The sequence below is a fragment of the Aphis gossypii genome, unplaced genomic scaffold, assembly GCF_020184175.1.
Source record: "Aphis gossypii isolate Hap1 unplaced genomic scaffold, ASM2018417v2 Contig00860, whole genome shotgun sequence".
In the NCBI taxonomy this organism is placed as follows: domain Eukaryota; kingdom Metazoa; phylum Arthropoda; class Insecta; order Hemiptera; family Aphididae; genus Aphis; species Aphis gossypii.
In genome coordinates this window covers 27,233-42,944 of record NW_026083327.1, presented here as the reverse complement: position 1 = coordinate 42,944, position 15,712 = coordinate 27,233, and the positions used below count along the sequence as shown (strand labels likewise).

The window sequence follows — 15,712 nt, the reverse complement described above, 5'->3', positions numbered from 1 at the left end:
GTCCAATCATCTAAGTTAATACAATTCAACTGGCTATTACCCAACATTGCAAGAGTAGCAATAATTGGCTGTTTAATGGATAAATTCTGTCAAACATGTCGTATGTGGAGTTCCACCGAGTTGGACAGTCCAGCTCAAGTTTTAACTGTGGTAAGCCAGTTTGTTTTTGATAGTCTTGTAACTTTTCTAAAGCGTGGGAACTTTTCTTAAAATATTTGACAATTTCTTTTACTTTTAGTGTAGTTTGCTCAATTGATTTCAAACTTGTCTGAACAACCAAATGATGGAATGAGCAAAATAAGACAGATATCTCCAATTGCATTTTTTATTGCAGATTTAATATTACTTGCATTATCACTTACTACACCAGTTAATTTATTAGTCAAGTTCCATTCATCTACAGTATTCTTTAGAAAAATTGCCAAATCATCAGCTGTATGTTTGTCAAGGAAATTTTCACAGCCTAGCAATACTGATGACAACTGTGTTTCATTTTTAGGATCAACAAAATGAACAGTAACGTCATTAAAACTTTCATTGTTTAATGAAGTCCATCCATCTGTGGTCATGCATACTGCTGAAACATTTTTTAATTGGTCTTTGACATGTTCATTTGTCATCTCATACATTTGAGTTAATAAGCTTTGAGTGACGGTTTTTCTCGATGGTATTATATAACTGGGATTTAACAATTTAATCAAATTTCTTAACTCTTTATTCTCAACATAACTAAATGGGTGATACTCTTTCACGATCATTTTGATAAGTTGTTGATCAATTGCCTTTGACTTAGTCATTGCAATTGGTCTTTGAATAAAGTTAGTCATAGAGATTTGGGTTCGATTTTGCTGTCTGGTAATTTCAGGTTGTGGCGTTGTTCCTAAATTTCCTAAACTGACTATATTTGTAGAGGAAGTTGATGGTTGTTGATCAACAACTGTGCCAGTGTTTGAATCAGAATTCTATAATTTTAAAATATATTTTTGTTATTATTCACATTAATTATTATTTTTACTACCTATTGTTAGAGATGAAATATTGTCATATCCTGTAATAAAAGTATGTCATTGATGTAAATATAAAAAAAAACATTAGACACATACTAACTCCTTAATATATTATTGGTTTTTAAAGGTTTTTTTTTTTTTATTTAAATATTTTAACTATTTATATTATTTATGAAACAATCAGAAGTTTGTAATAACTATGTTTTTTATAACAATATATTATTTATTATAAAAATATATTTTCATGACTATGTATTCTCATAATACATAATTTTTATTTTGAAATCTGGCCTAAAAATATTTAATTAAGGAGTATTAGGTATTAGCATAAAAGTAACCTATTCCAAAAAAATGTTATGAGTTTGTATTCAATTTTAATTCCAAAACTGGAAATACAAACTTAAAAATTAAACTAAAATAGTTCATTTTCTTTTGTTTTTTAAGATTAAATGTTTCTTATAATTTTAGAAAAAATTAAATTCAATATGTAACTGCCTTTGACAAGTTAGTGGGTTAGGACACTTTCGCGATTTTGATTCGTTTATTCTTCGTTTCGGTTCGACTGAACGATCTAGGTACTTATGATTTATGAATCGTTATTCGTGAACCATTTATGGCAGTTCACAGGGACCAACAAGTAACGACTAGTTTCAATCCGTATCTGTGTAATTGGGTGTTTGGATCTAAAGTGATCCGATATCGACGAACGGGTCTTTTAACCGGTTCAATTTTATGAACCGATCCGTAAGAACCGAATCTTGAGAGTGATCCGAACTTCCCACCTCTAATTCGACCAGAATTATTTTTGCGTCTAACAAATAAACTTTTGTCGATCTCGACAATACAACCAACACCTTCTATTTTGGAATCACCTAGAGAAATTTTCCATACACAAACTTCCCTCATAAAATTATTCCAATCTACTACAGTAGATTTGCTCATTCCAAATTCACGTTTGCAAAAGTCCACCGATGTCAGTTCATGAGCCCAACCATAAATGAAGTGAACAATAGTTGGCAACTTTAACTTGGCACTTTGTATCCAATTATTGGTCTTGATACCTTTTTCTGCTCGACATGATCTTAAATGTCATCGCCACCGACCCCTTTGTGTATCCAAAACCATTTCGTGTCCAATCTACGAATGGATTGATTTGCCGTAATAAACTGTCTAAGTCTGTAAGCAAGTTCTCTAACAATAGGCTTGTACGTGGTTGTTGTGCCATACGAATCTGGTTGGCTGACTCGGATTCAATGAAATATAACTCGCAGTATTTCGGTTGCATCAGTTCATTTCTGACAACGTCATTACTAATTCTGCGGTACACCTGCCCGTGTACAGTGAACACTCTCGGTCCCGGACCTGGCAAACGTCTTGGGTTGAGGTCAGTGGAGAACGCAGCAAATGCCAGTGTGTTGTTGTACTGACGGATTTCTTTGCGAAAATGTTTAGCTACCTGTGAATCATCTATCAACAAACGAATTAATAACTCTGGTGGTTGACCCAACACACGCTCTCCTGTAACGGCCATTTGACCGTTATTATAACACGTTGTAAAATGATTTCTGTTTACACGTTCGCAAGAGAAATGACGGGCACCACATTGCGTGCAGACGGCATCCGATGGTCCAATGTCATGGCGCTCTGGAAGTTCATATTGAATGCCAGCCAGACGGTCTCTCATGGGCACGTGCGCTCTGGGAACGCCCGATGGAATCGGCACAAACTGTAATTAAAATGACAGTTGTAAAAGAAAACACTGTAACCAATACTCATTATAGTGTATGAGAATTTACTGACCTCTTCATCGATGCCTGGTAGTAAAACGTCAGATATATCCCTGAATTCAAATACTGCCTCTGCGTCAGCAGGCAGTAAATCCACAAACTCAATGTCACCTTGTACCACTTCCTCGGGTTGCAATGGGTCTTCTTTATTTATGTCCATCATTACCTCATCCATTTGGACTTCAATAATTTCCACCTCTATCTCGTTGTCATCAGGGATAGCCACGTCCACTTCTTGTTCGTTGCCTAGTGCCGCAATCTCCAAGACCGGTTGAACTAACTATATCATAAAAGGAGGTCAGTTTTAATGTGCGTAAAATAATATAAGATTATGTTATGTATAGTGAAAAATCATGAATTAATAATAAGCATTTTGCATAAAATTATCTCACAGCTAGGGAATCTAATAAAGTGCAACACATTAAATAAATAAAAAAAACAGTTGTATAAAGAATAATCAAATTTAATTAGGGACATTTTTTATTTCACATTTAAACTCAACATCATAGAGAAATACACTTAAGACTGAATATAGTTTAATAGCAGCATTTTGTAATGAAAATTTAATATATATAACTTTTACATTTACTTATTAAAAAATAATTCAAATATAGTATAATATATTGTAATATACTATTATACTTAAAAAAAATAAAAATGTGCAATTACTAAATGATAAATAAAAATTATTATCAACATAACATAATATATGATATTATGTATACATCAAATTGCTAAACCTACTATTTGAATGTAAAATAAAAACCTATTATTTAATACAAATTTCCTGTTGTAATAAAACTATAATAGAATCATAATAAAAATATAAACTTTATATAATATTATTATAGTGTAAAGTGTACCTAATGCATAATTTATTGTTGTCTTGCATAACATAACTCACTAAAGATGGTACTACTCTTGGTAATAGACGGTGACGAATTCTGCCCAAAGCGTAGTCACGACCAGGGACAAAATGTCTCGAACACAGTTTTGAGTTGACAAATATCTGTTGAGCATACAAACCATTGATCTCGGCGAACAACACCCATTGACGTCTCTGCTCGTCATTTGGTGGAAACCTAATGTAATCAATTTATGAATATTCATAGTGTATGGCTAGAGTAGTCTAATAAAATATTATTGTTATTTGTTACCTGTGCACAGACACTCCATCAAGACCACTGACGTGGGCATGTACCGTTTCCGCCAAAAACCCGGCTCCCTGATTTACGCATGCCCTTTTCCACCCAAAACGAAAAAGGTATGATTCCCGTTTCTGCCAAAATTTATTTTTGTGAAAAGACGTTTCCGCCAATCACTATTTGGGAACCATGTAAAATTTTTACATATTCGTATCATTACAAATTGTAATACAAGTAGATAATAATATTGTATTAGTCAAATATATAGGCACAATTATATTAGAGTTTTAAAAATATTACATAATTGCATATTATAATATGTCCATTCTATTTAACTATTTCAAAGTATAAATAATATAAAATATAAATTATAATATTAGAATATGTCATGTTTTAAAAAATCTTATAATTAAAAGAAACAGTTTTAATAAAAGTGTATCTACTAATTTCATTCGATTTTTTTTTTGTTATTGCGTCTTCTGTAGTTTTTACACGGTTTAGAATTTTTTTGTTTATTGAAATTTTTTTAATATTATTTTGAGCACTATTAATTTCTATATAAGTATCGGTCTGTATTGTGTCTTTAAGTATTTGCACGAATGTGAAAAATGATGGGTGTGCCTAATAAAATTTTTGGTTGAAATGCGAATGAAAAGATTCACAATTGTTAGTGGTTCTGTTTAGTGTCGCTGAAAGTGAAGCCCACATATTTGGCGGAAATTTGGAATTTTCATCAAAATAGTTTTCTAAGATATAATCGGCGTACTTACTATATTTGTTGTCATCAGGGATGTCTGACATTAAGTCAAAAGAAAAAACAATCCGATACTTCCGAAGGGTCCAAAAATGTTAAACAAAAAGTATGTTTTAACCAATCATTTTTTTTATATTCTAAGGTTAAGCCTAATTCCTGTATTTTTCGATACCAACTTTGAATCAAATGAAATCGGCAACCCACTATTACTACTAATGGCCATATTAACAATACAGCTTGGTGGATAGCTATTTCAAAATCAATAGTGATTGACTGTGGTTTGAATATTAAATTTAAATTTAAACATGTTTGTACTACTTGAAATAATGCTTCCTTATATGATTCAGTCTTTTTAGTTTTTATCTAATAGTAAACAAAATACTAAAGGTATATAATACGTATTAACTAACCCATGTATTGTAAATAATTGGGTAAATAATGAAGGACAATATGAAAATGTGCCATCAACATAGATTATTTCAGATTTACATTACATTTTTAAATTAGTATTGCAGGAAAATATTATTATATTAGAAATTTCATCATTCAATAACAAAAATTCTTCATCATTAGTCGTCAAAGTATTAACTGAACTTACAGCACTGTGAATATCAGCTATACATTTTGGATTCATTGGTAAAATCTGACGACGAGCACGGTATACACATTTTCGTAATGCAGAGATATCATTTGCTGTCATTGTTGAGGAAACTCCAAAATCTTTAATTTCTCCTGAAAAATAGTTATTTTAATAACATTTGGACTAATTTTATTTAAGTTTAATAATTTAATCTCACCTAGTATTATTTTTCTAGGTCTTTGACAAATATCGTTAACAGCTTTCCGCTTACATGTCGTTGCTAATTTTTGACGATCTATATTTTTGACGGAACAGTTGTCTCCATGATCACCTGTAATAAAGAATAAATTAATTTAATTTTTCATAAATAAATAAATAATTAAATAAGTATATTTATTATACTCGTAGATAGAAAACGTACCTTTCATTTCAAGTATTACTTTTTCTTTTCAAAAATATTTGCCCGACAATTTTTCATGAAACATCTCCACCGAGTTACATTTGTTTGTGACGTATAACCAAAAACATATTTAAAACCATCAAAAATCAACATCGTTTTACCTCTTTTACTTTCAACGAATTCCATTTTAAAAACTGAGATGTGATGAACAGAATAGATACTGAATCGAAGTATAAGAATTTTACATTTGTCAGATAATTATTGTGTGCGAATTATAAATAAACTATGATACAGTGTATATTTCCTTCCGTTATCGACGATTATCAACAATTATCGAGGATTATCGGTGTATAGTAGGTATATACATTACAAATATCGTTGTCTTTTATATATACCACTACATATATTCAATATTGCTTAAATATTAAAACAAATGGTTTCCAAACTTTTTTTGACAGAAATGGCTTTTGGCGGAAACGGGAATTGTACCTTTTTTGTTTTTGGCCGAAAAGGGCTATGGCGTAAACGGGCAATATTATTTTGGCGGAAACGGGTAACTCCCACTGACGTTTCCACAGTTCACACATATTTTCACCACGGTGATGTGACTAAAAAGTGACATTTTAATGATAATCTAAAATTTAATAACTAATAACTAAATGTATTAATTAATATATGTATATAATATATATAAGAAGTATAGGTAGTATAGGTAGGTAGTATAAAACGTAAGTTTATACACTCGGCGTAATTATATCGTACCTATGTTCAGTGGTGATAATAGATTTACACGGGAATCCTAATAGTTATGAGTTATTTTTAGAAAAACTTTGAATATTAACGGTACATAATATATGTATCATTGAAAATAATTTTTACGAAATGTCATAAATGAAACGCATAAAGAAAATGAAAAAAAAAATAAAATAGGAATACGACAAATATTCACGTTGAAAAAGTGCGAGGTACGAACGTAATGAGACTGTTGTTGACCACATCGACCGACGATCCCGGAAATGAACTTGAAAATAATAGAACACATTAAGTTGGTTGTAAATATAAAAAAAGCTCTATCCTCGAAATCACATACGGACTTAGTGGGAATACGGCCCGGTAGTAATTCGCGTTGCATTCTGAATTGAACGACTATAACGCATATCCTTGTAATACTCGGGGTGAATGCTCTAATTAATTAGCTTTTATGAATGATAGAAATTGTACTTACCGGTCTGTAAAACGTCCAACGAAGTTAAAAAAAAAATTATATATATGTACTAAAAAAAGTACAGAAAAAAGTGCAAATTTTTGTGAGTAGTGTGCTTTAGTCGGTTCTGTGACCCCCGCAAATCCAGGAGATCCAGGTACCCCGCCCTCCCTATCGTGCGCGTGCCATGCCTATCGCGGCCATGCCCCTCCATGTCGTGCCCGGCCTTACCCCTCCATGCCGTGCCCGGCCTTTCCCCTCCCCTCCATTCCAATACCTGCCCGGCCATCCCCCCTCCCATCCATTCCTATCTACTACATGCCCCCCCCCCGAAAATTATAAGTACTCGATACAATGTAAACAAAACTATTATCATCGCAATAGTTTAGGGCATAAATAAAGCAGAGTGGTGTGCGCAATATTGTCAGTAGTAATACATTCACTCTAGCAACGAGTCATTGTTCTCTGTACTTCTTAAAATCATTTTTTTCACGTTTAAAAATAAATTTACAAGTGTTTCTAAACATGGCTGGCTCAATCACGGATAATGTAACTATATACAAGAAAACCTTTACATAGGTCCCACCAACTCCGCCTTCAGAGCTTATCGATTCTACTAACTATACGTTGAACTTCGTGAAACGTAAGTTTATACATATTGGGATCGATCCGACTGATATGTTCAGAGTGGCGGTGCATATAATAACACCATCACGTTATGTTAAAATTTCAACTGAGTTTCTAAAAAGAATATTTTCACTAATGGGTAATATCCTATCATTTATTTTGGAGCAGCCGGCGAAATATAAAAGAACCATTTTTCTCGAGACAGAGAATTTCAAGTTATTTAGCATGATGTATAGCGGTGAAAACTCCTTAGTAATAGAGTCCAAGATACACGACGGATGTCGAATTCTTTTAAATCGTATGGAGCTCATACGACTTCACTACCTAGAATGGTGCATTTTCGAAACAATCGTACGAAAATCAACTATAATGCATCCAATCGTCTTAAAACAATTCAATATATTTACGAATTATATTAATGGTGAACTTTCCAAAGCGGAATTATTGCCGAGAACGAGTGAAGAAATGACTACGTTTATTAAAAATGTACGTGACGATCATATTATTGCAAGCAGTCCTAAACATGATGTTAATTTCATTAGTCAGCTCAAAATGTATGCATTAGAGATTTAGAGCAATTAACTGAACACTGCATGCAACAATGGAATGGAGAAATGTCTCCAAAGGTATAACCAAATTTTTTTATTCTATGTACATAAAGATTTAATAATTTATTTATTTTTAGTCGTTTGATGGAAATTTAACAATCATTTCGCCGACCTCGCCAACTTCTGATTTACCTCCGAGCATCACGAAAGTCTACACATTTGACATGCATAATGAAAAAGAAAATAATGCAAAGGTAATTTATAAAATAATAATATAAATACATAATTTATGTATGAAAATATATTTTTTTTTTTCAGCCGTACGATTCATTTGACGGCATGCTGTCACTCGATGAAAATGATGGCCCCGAATTTTTCAACGTGCAAACCGTATCCGATGCAAACCACGCAACGTATGCAATGTTCCCAAGACCATTATGAGGAGTATGGAAAATAACAAACTCTTTTTAATAATTAATTATACGATTAATAATTTATGCGAAATAAAAAGACATGATATTTATATAAAAAGTATTTTTTATTTTTAATAATAAGTTATACAATAAATATTTACATTGTTCTTACTTCACCATTAAATGGATTATAAGTTATAATCTGGTCATATAATATTAAACAATACGCTGAGGTGGAGGCTGGAAACACTTCTTCGGTCTCAATCTCAATCCCGAGGTCGACAGTCGAGGTTTTTACATCATCGTTCTGTCGGCTCATATCCACAACTATAATTGGTGATAGTTTTTTGAAATCCGATCGAGACAATAGAGGTGTAACATTATCACGACCGTAGTAAGATTTCTGAAACTCGGCGTATGCGCGGTATAATGTAGCCATCTTGTTCTTAGTAAAGTCACTTTGGAAATCTTCGTAAGGGAATACCTCGGAATTCAAATAAACCTTCAAGTTTTTGATTTTACAATGATCGAAATATGACATTGCTTTGCTCATACTGTTTTTCCTATCAGTCTGAAATCCGATTATAGCATATCGTGGTTTTTCTAATTTATTAGATGTTTTTACTTTCCACGAGTGCGATGTGTTTTGAGGGAAAATGGGTATTCGCACAACTCCCACGATCTAAACGCACATTTTAAAGCTTTCTGACGGTTTACTACTTTCAACAGCTGTATTTTTTCTCTGTCGCTGACCTTGACTATGGGCATTCTCCACAATATTTTCTTGATATTTATCTTAACGTCTTTTAGCTTAGGTGCGTCTAGGACAACGTCATTATTTTTATATTGCTTAACCACTTTATATCTATTGAAGCTCTATTTAATATCAATTGTTGATTGCAGTTTATTAAAATACGTTTATAGTCCTCGCAAAAACCAAACAAATCCTTAAGATTAATACACCCGTTGAACATACCGCTCTCAATAAAATCTTTATTAAAATTTTTAATATCATCGTCCCAGGCAGCGTTATAGCGTGACACTATGTCCGATTTATTATACGAACAGTATCCTTTCAATGTTGTAGTTATACCTGGGTTAGCAAGTTTCTGAATTTGAATCCCGTTCAATTCATATTTCATTTCGGAAAAAAGAAATGCTAGTCCATTGTTTATAAATCGAATGTCATCTGTTATTTCAGCAGGTTTGGTTATTGCCCCCTCGATATAGATATAACTTTCACAAGGTAGAGTAACGACTCTCTTGTTATGCAAGGCAATACGTACTTCATCATTATTAGAGAGGGCGGATGTTGAATAAGGTAGAAAAGAATGATAATCAATTTGTGTTATCCTACAATCGTCAACATACCCAGTCGATACGTCTAAATACACATCATCCATATTAAACAGCGTTTAGTGATTGTAGAAAAGCTAAATTTTCAGCTGTTAGGTCACCTCCCACTTTAGAGTATTTAAAATTTCGTTTCTTCTTCTTCAGAGTTGTTAACTTGATAATGTCACTAACGCGACTAGCAGGTTTTTCGTATACTCGAGTATTTATATTATAAAACTGTAAACCCATTTTATCATAAGTCCTTGATTAATAATCGTATTGATACCGGTTCTCCACGTAGATCGATTAACTCGTTATCCTGATTTTTTAAAGCTATCTCTGCATGCGTTATAGATGAACAATTGATGGAATAAAAAACCAAATGTGTTGGAATCTCTATCACTTTGTAGCCCGGAGGTACATTCGGATAGAACTCATGTATTGTATGACACTGCTTTCCGTTATTGAATGAGCCCGCAACCAGGTTTGATTCGATATATATACAGTTTGTTTTTGTAATATTTACCAACTTATCCGATTGATGCTTAACATTAGCATTATATATATGTTTTTCAAAACCTAACAGCTCACCTATATTATTAGGCATGGATAAATCTATAGATACATTGCATAGCATTTCACATTTTAACGAGTTATTATTCCCCTTTAACTCAAACGATATCTGGGTATCAGTTAGCATATGCTTTATTACCGCCTCGATTTCGCTCAACTCATAAGAACCCGTAGGTAATGAGTAGATGAGATTTGTTGTTTTCTCACTCTTTCCTTCGTAATATATGAAGCCAATTTGATTACACTTATCGTTTATACTAGGGATAGAATTATTAGTCTGAAAGCCCAACAGACAAATCTTAGCATTTTTACTGACTTCTATCGGTGGGAAAAAGTCACAAGATAATTCACTAGAGTGACCGTTTAACGTTATAGTGTACATGATAAAAACTTTAGACATAGATGACCGCAGTTTGTTGTATTGTATTTCTGATGTCTATCGTAATTATATTCAATATTACAATCACTAAAATATTTCTGTAATTCTAGCGGTGGAGGTAAATTTCCAAAGCTATCGTAATATTTAACTTGTTTGCCGATTTTTGTATACGCTACCCAATGAGTTCCACCACCATTCTCATCATCCAGATTAACTATAGCTGATTATTTATGTTTATAATGTAAAGGCAACTTGTCTCTGGAAAATACTCCAATGAAATGAGGTATTTTCAACAAGTCAATATATTTTATAATCTCATAATCATACAAAGCTCTATCGGGTAACGTATCAATAGTTTTTTGCGACTTTCATGGATTTCCTCACCACTGACCTGCCTTTATACGGTGGAAGGTATAAGCCTTCGCCTTTCACGATTTTATAAGAACTCCCCTTGTATGGGGCGAGGTATAAACCTTTTCCTAAATGAATAGGAGTGTTTTTATCGGATTTTAAATCATTCACTACTTTTACTATACTGCCAATACCACCAGTTAGCGTGCCTAATGCAGATAAACCGGCAAATATAGGTATTAATGGTAAAACACCACCCTTTTTAGGAATCAGTATAATTCTAGGCGTTTTAGTTTTCTTTATTTTCGATTTTTTAGCCGCTGTCAGGCACGTTCTAATTAATTTAGTTATATTCTTTTCCGTCGTTTTATTTTTGATAGCGTTTTTAGCAGCTGCAACCATTTGTTTAAATCCACAACCAGCCCCCATCTTGCGCTTGACTTTTATAGCTGTAGTAACTAACCAGGATGCAGCTTTCTCCTTAATACCACTGTTTTTAGATTTAAACACTTCCCAAGCTTGATTTTCCAATATTTCATCGGCCTTATGTCTATCAGGTATTGAATTACTTCTATCATACGCGATATCATGAGCTCTAGCTAACTCGTCTAGACTGTTTACTCCTCGATCACCACGCGCCAGCCTTTCTTTTAATTTCGTACCAGGACCGGCGAATCTAAATGCAAACCCAAAATTTAGTTAAGTAGGTGTAAAATGGGGCTTCTGGAACCTAAGCAGCCCTCTAAGCAGCCGCCGCCGATTTTGTCTAAGCAGCCGCCGCCGCCCCCCCGCCGCCGCCACCGACCCCTCCGACGCCGCCGACCCCCTCCCCGCCTCCACCACCGCCGCTGCCGCCGTCCCCGCCTCCGCCACTTCCATCGCCATGGTTATCATATTATTGTACACGTACTATATTACCGTATATTACCGTATATTACCGTATATTACCGTATATTCAGCAGTTATCATGCGCAGAACTATTTTATCATATATTCAACAGATAACGCTATCTATCCTTGTTGTTGTTACCGGCATATTACCATTTGAAAAATTATAGTATAACAAGCATGTAGAGTCTTGTCTGCATTACAAACAATAGTATTATTCAATAATCTAACATGTTCTGACATGCATAATTTAAACCTGTAGAAGAAATCCCTACCATAAAATATACATGTGAGGGTTTCAAAATCTGAAATGAAATCAGTCTATCACCACTCTTCGTTCGATTAAGTGCGTTGTTTTGTGATTAAATTTTTGAGTATGGTTGGTTCGATTGAAAACATGCGTGCTGTTTACAAGAAGAATGTTTTTACATATGTGCCTCCGTCACCACCAGCTAACCTAATCGATTGCAGTAATTTTTTCCTTGATTTTTCATCTCGCAAGTTTTTAAACATCGGACTCGATCCGACAGATGAATTCAACACCGTGATTCAAATTATAACACCATCACGTTTTGTAAATATTTCCGCCGATTTTCTCAAACGTATTTTCCGACTTATGGGGAACATTTTATCATTTATACTTGAACAACCACAAAAGTATAAGCGTAATTTTTTTTGGATTCCGATTCAATTACAATATCTAGTATGGTGTACCAAGGAGAGAATATGCTCATTATAGAGTCTAAAATTCAAGACGGATGTCGCATACTGTTAAATCGTAACGACTTATTAAAGTTACAAGATTTAGAGTGGTCAATTTTCGAGATCATCGAGAGAAAAACCAAAATCGTTAAACCGCTCGTAATACAACAAATTAATCAAATCGCATCATACTTAAAAACAATACCAAGGTTGAAACTAGAACGCTTGAAGATATGACAATTCGCGTGAAAAACATTAACAACATTTGCATTGCAACACATGTAAATGACTACAATTTCACAAGTCAGCTTCAATTACATGCAGCTAAACATATCGCACAAAGATGGTTGGACGAATTAGAAAAAGATGAGGTAAGAAAATATTTTTTTTTTTCTCATACCAATATTAATATATTATATTTTATAGGGATACGAGAAACCTTTTTCACCGCCATCATTTTACACTATATTTAATGAGGTAATATAACAAAACCTACTTTATAAAAAACAGATATTTTAATATTTCATGTTTTAGGAAATTCTTTCTGATATCTCCCCTCCATCACAGACAAGCTGTACAGACGAAAACGATGGACCATACGGACCGCAATACAATACTAATCAGTTATCGATTGTTCGTTGGCCTGTACGGTCGTTTTTGCGTCTTCGTCGTTCTCTTATCTGTGTTTTTACGCATTGTATTTAATTAACGTGTTTAAAGTCTGTAATATTAGTACGAGCTTATCGACATTTCGTTATTACAATGCTATGTTTAGTGTGTAATGATGAAATCTACGACGGTGATGAAATTAAATGTAAAAACTGTAAAGACTACTTACACTTCTCATGTGCTAGTTTTAGAGAAACGGCATTTAGGAAATTAACACATGAAGCCAAACTAAAATTTTCATGCGCAAAATGTAAAGTCAATATGGGTCTTAATAGCAATACTAAATCTAAAAATGAAGACGTTTTTGTTGGATCAAACGAGACTCTGTCGGATTTGACTAACTCTGTTAAATTTATGAGTGCTAAATTTGATGATTTTAGTAAGCAGCTGAAAGAAGTGCTACATAATATTAAAGAACTGAAAGAAGAGAATAATGTGTTAAAGGAAAATAATATTAAGTTGAACTCTGATTTCTACAAACTATCCAAGCGACTAAATCTACTTGAACAGAAATCAATCTTAAATCATGTTGAGATAATTGGTGTACCAGATTTGAAAAATGAAAACTGCGAAAAAGTAGTTGAAAATATTGCAGCTGTAATGGGTCAACCAGTGACAGTAATCAAGGCTTACAGTATAAGATCAAAAATACCTAATAAACCGATGAAGATCATAGCTGAACTCTCATCAACGCATCAGAAAAAAACCCTCATGGAGTCCGCAAAAAAGAAAAAAGTAAAGGCATGTAGTATAAATGAAAGCTGGGGAAATGGAGGTATTTTTGTTAATAATTATCTTACACAATATAATAGTAATCTATTTTTTAAATCTAGAATGTTTGCTAAAGAAAATAACTTTAAGTTTGTCTGGTATAATGACTGTAAAATTTTTATCAAAAAAAGTGAAACCTCGAAAGCCACTATTATATACGACGAGACTGACTTGTCAACAATTAAATTATAATACATAAGAATAATAATAATAATTTATAGTTCTTAAATCATATATATTAATATTTTTTTCTTTTTTTCTTTTTAGTTATGCTAATGTTTAATTCTAATTTATTAAATCGTTTTCTAGATTATAAAACGCAATATTTTAATTCTATATCTGAATTCATATGTAAATTCAATCTATTTCTTAATACAACTATAAATGTACTAAACTGCAATATTAGAAGTGCAAGGCATAATTTTGATGAATTTTTGTTATTTTTGGAAAATGATATACATAGTAAAAACCTAGATTTAATTATTTTAACTGAAACCTGGCATGATGTTAATTTTTGTAATTATTCTATACAAGGGTATAATATGTACTTTTCTAAACTTAAAAGAAACCAGAATGTGGTTTATAATTTTTGTTAAAACTCATTTATGTACTGATATTTTTGAATATGAATACATAGAGGCTAATATTATGAAAGTCACGTTTAAGTTATGTAATGTATTTTTCAGAGTTTATTGTATATATAGATCTCCTTCTGGCGATAAGAACAAATTTTTGACCATTATAAATAGTATTCTGTCTAAAGATGAGTGTATAAATGGACATGTTATAATAATTGGAGATATCAATCTAAATATTATTGGCTCTGATTGTGATGTAAATGAATACCTTGATACTATATCTGAAAAAGGTTTTAGGTCACTAATTAATGTTTATACTAGAACCCCAATTGGCCAAAGACACTCATGCTTGGATCATATTTTTATTAAATCTGGAAATGCATTGAACTCCAAAATAGAAGCAGGTGTTATTCAGACAAATATTACTGATCACTTCTCCACGGTTTTGGCAATAGAAATTAGTAAAGAAAAGAGTGTCTTAAATTGCAATGTTAAAACAATTAACTATAATGATCTGGAAAAGTTATTTAAAAATGAATGTTGGGCGGAGATTTTTAACTGCAATGATGTAAATAGTTGTATGGATATTTTCCTAGACAAAATTAATACTTTTGTCAAAATGTCAACAACAAAAAAAGTTTTCAACTCTAAAAATAATAGGATTAGAGAATGGATGACAGCTGGTCTTCTTTGCTCGGTGCACTTTAAACGAAAATTATCCTTAAAAGTTAGAAAATATCCAAATAATGTTAGACTTGCTATGTATTATAATAAATACAAAAATAAATTAACATCTATTATACGAGCTGCAAAGATAAATTATTATAAAAACAAATTTCAGAGGTTCTCATTTAGTCCAAAACTCACTTGGAAGGTAATTAATGAGATATTAGATAAGAATAATAATAAGAATGATGATGTTAAAGTCATTAAAATAGATAATTACACTCTTGATGTCAAAAATGAGCCTCTAAATATTGCAAATATATTTAACAATTTCTT

General features: G+C 32.5%; 3 pseudogenes; 1 reads left to right on the top strand and 2 right to left on the bottom strand.

Annotated features, from left to right (window-relative positions):
* Nucleotides 1-2,374: 2,374 nt before the first annotated feature.
* LOC126555459 (uncharacterized) lies at nucleotides 2,375-4,916 on the bottom strand (annotated as a pseudogene).
* A 473-nt stretch (nucleotides 4,917-5,389) lies between these two features.
* Nucleotides 5,390-5,859, bottom strand: LOC126555460 (uncharacterized; annotated as a pseudogene).
* Nucleotides 5,860-7,402: 1,543 nt separating this feature from the next.
* Nucleotides 7,403-8,583, top strand: LOC126555455 (uncharacterized; annotated as a pseudogene).
* The last annotated feature ends 7,129 nt before the right edge of the window (nucleotides 8,584-15,712 follow it).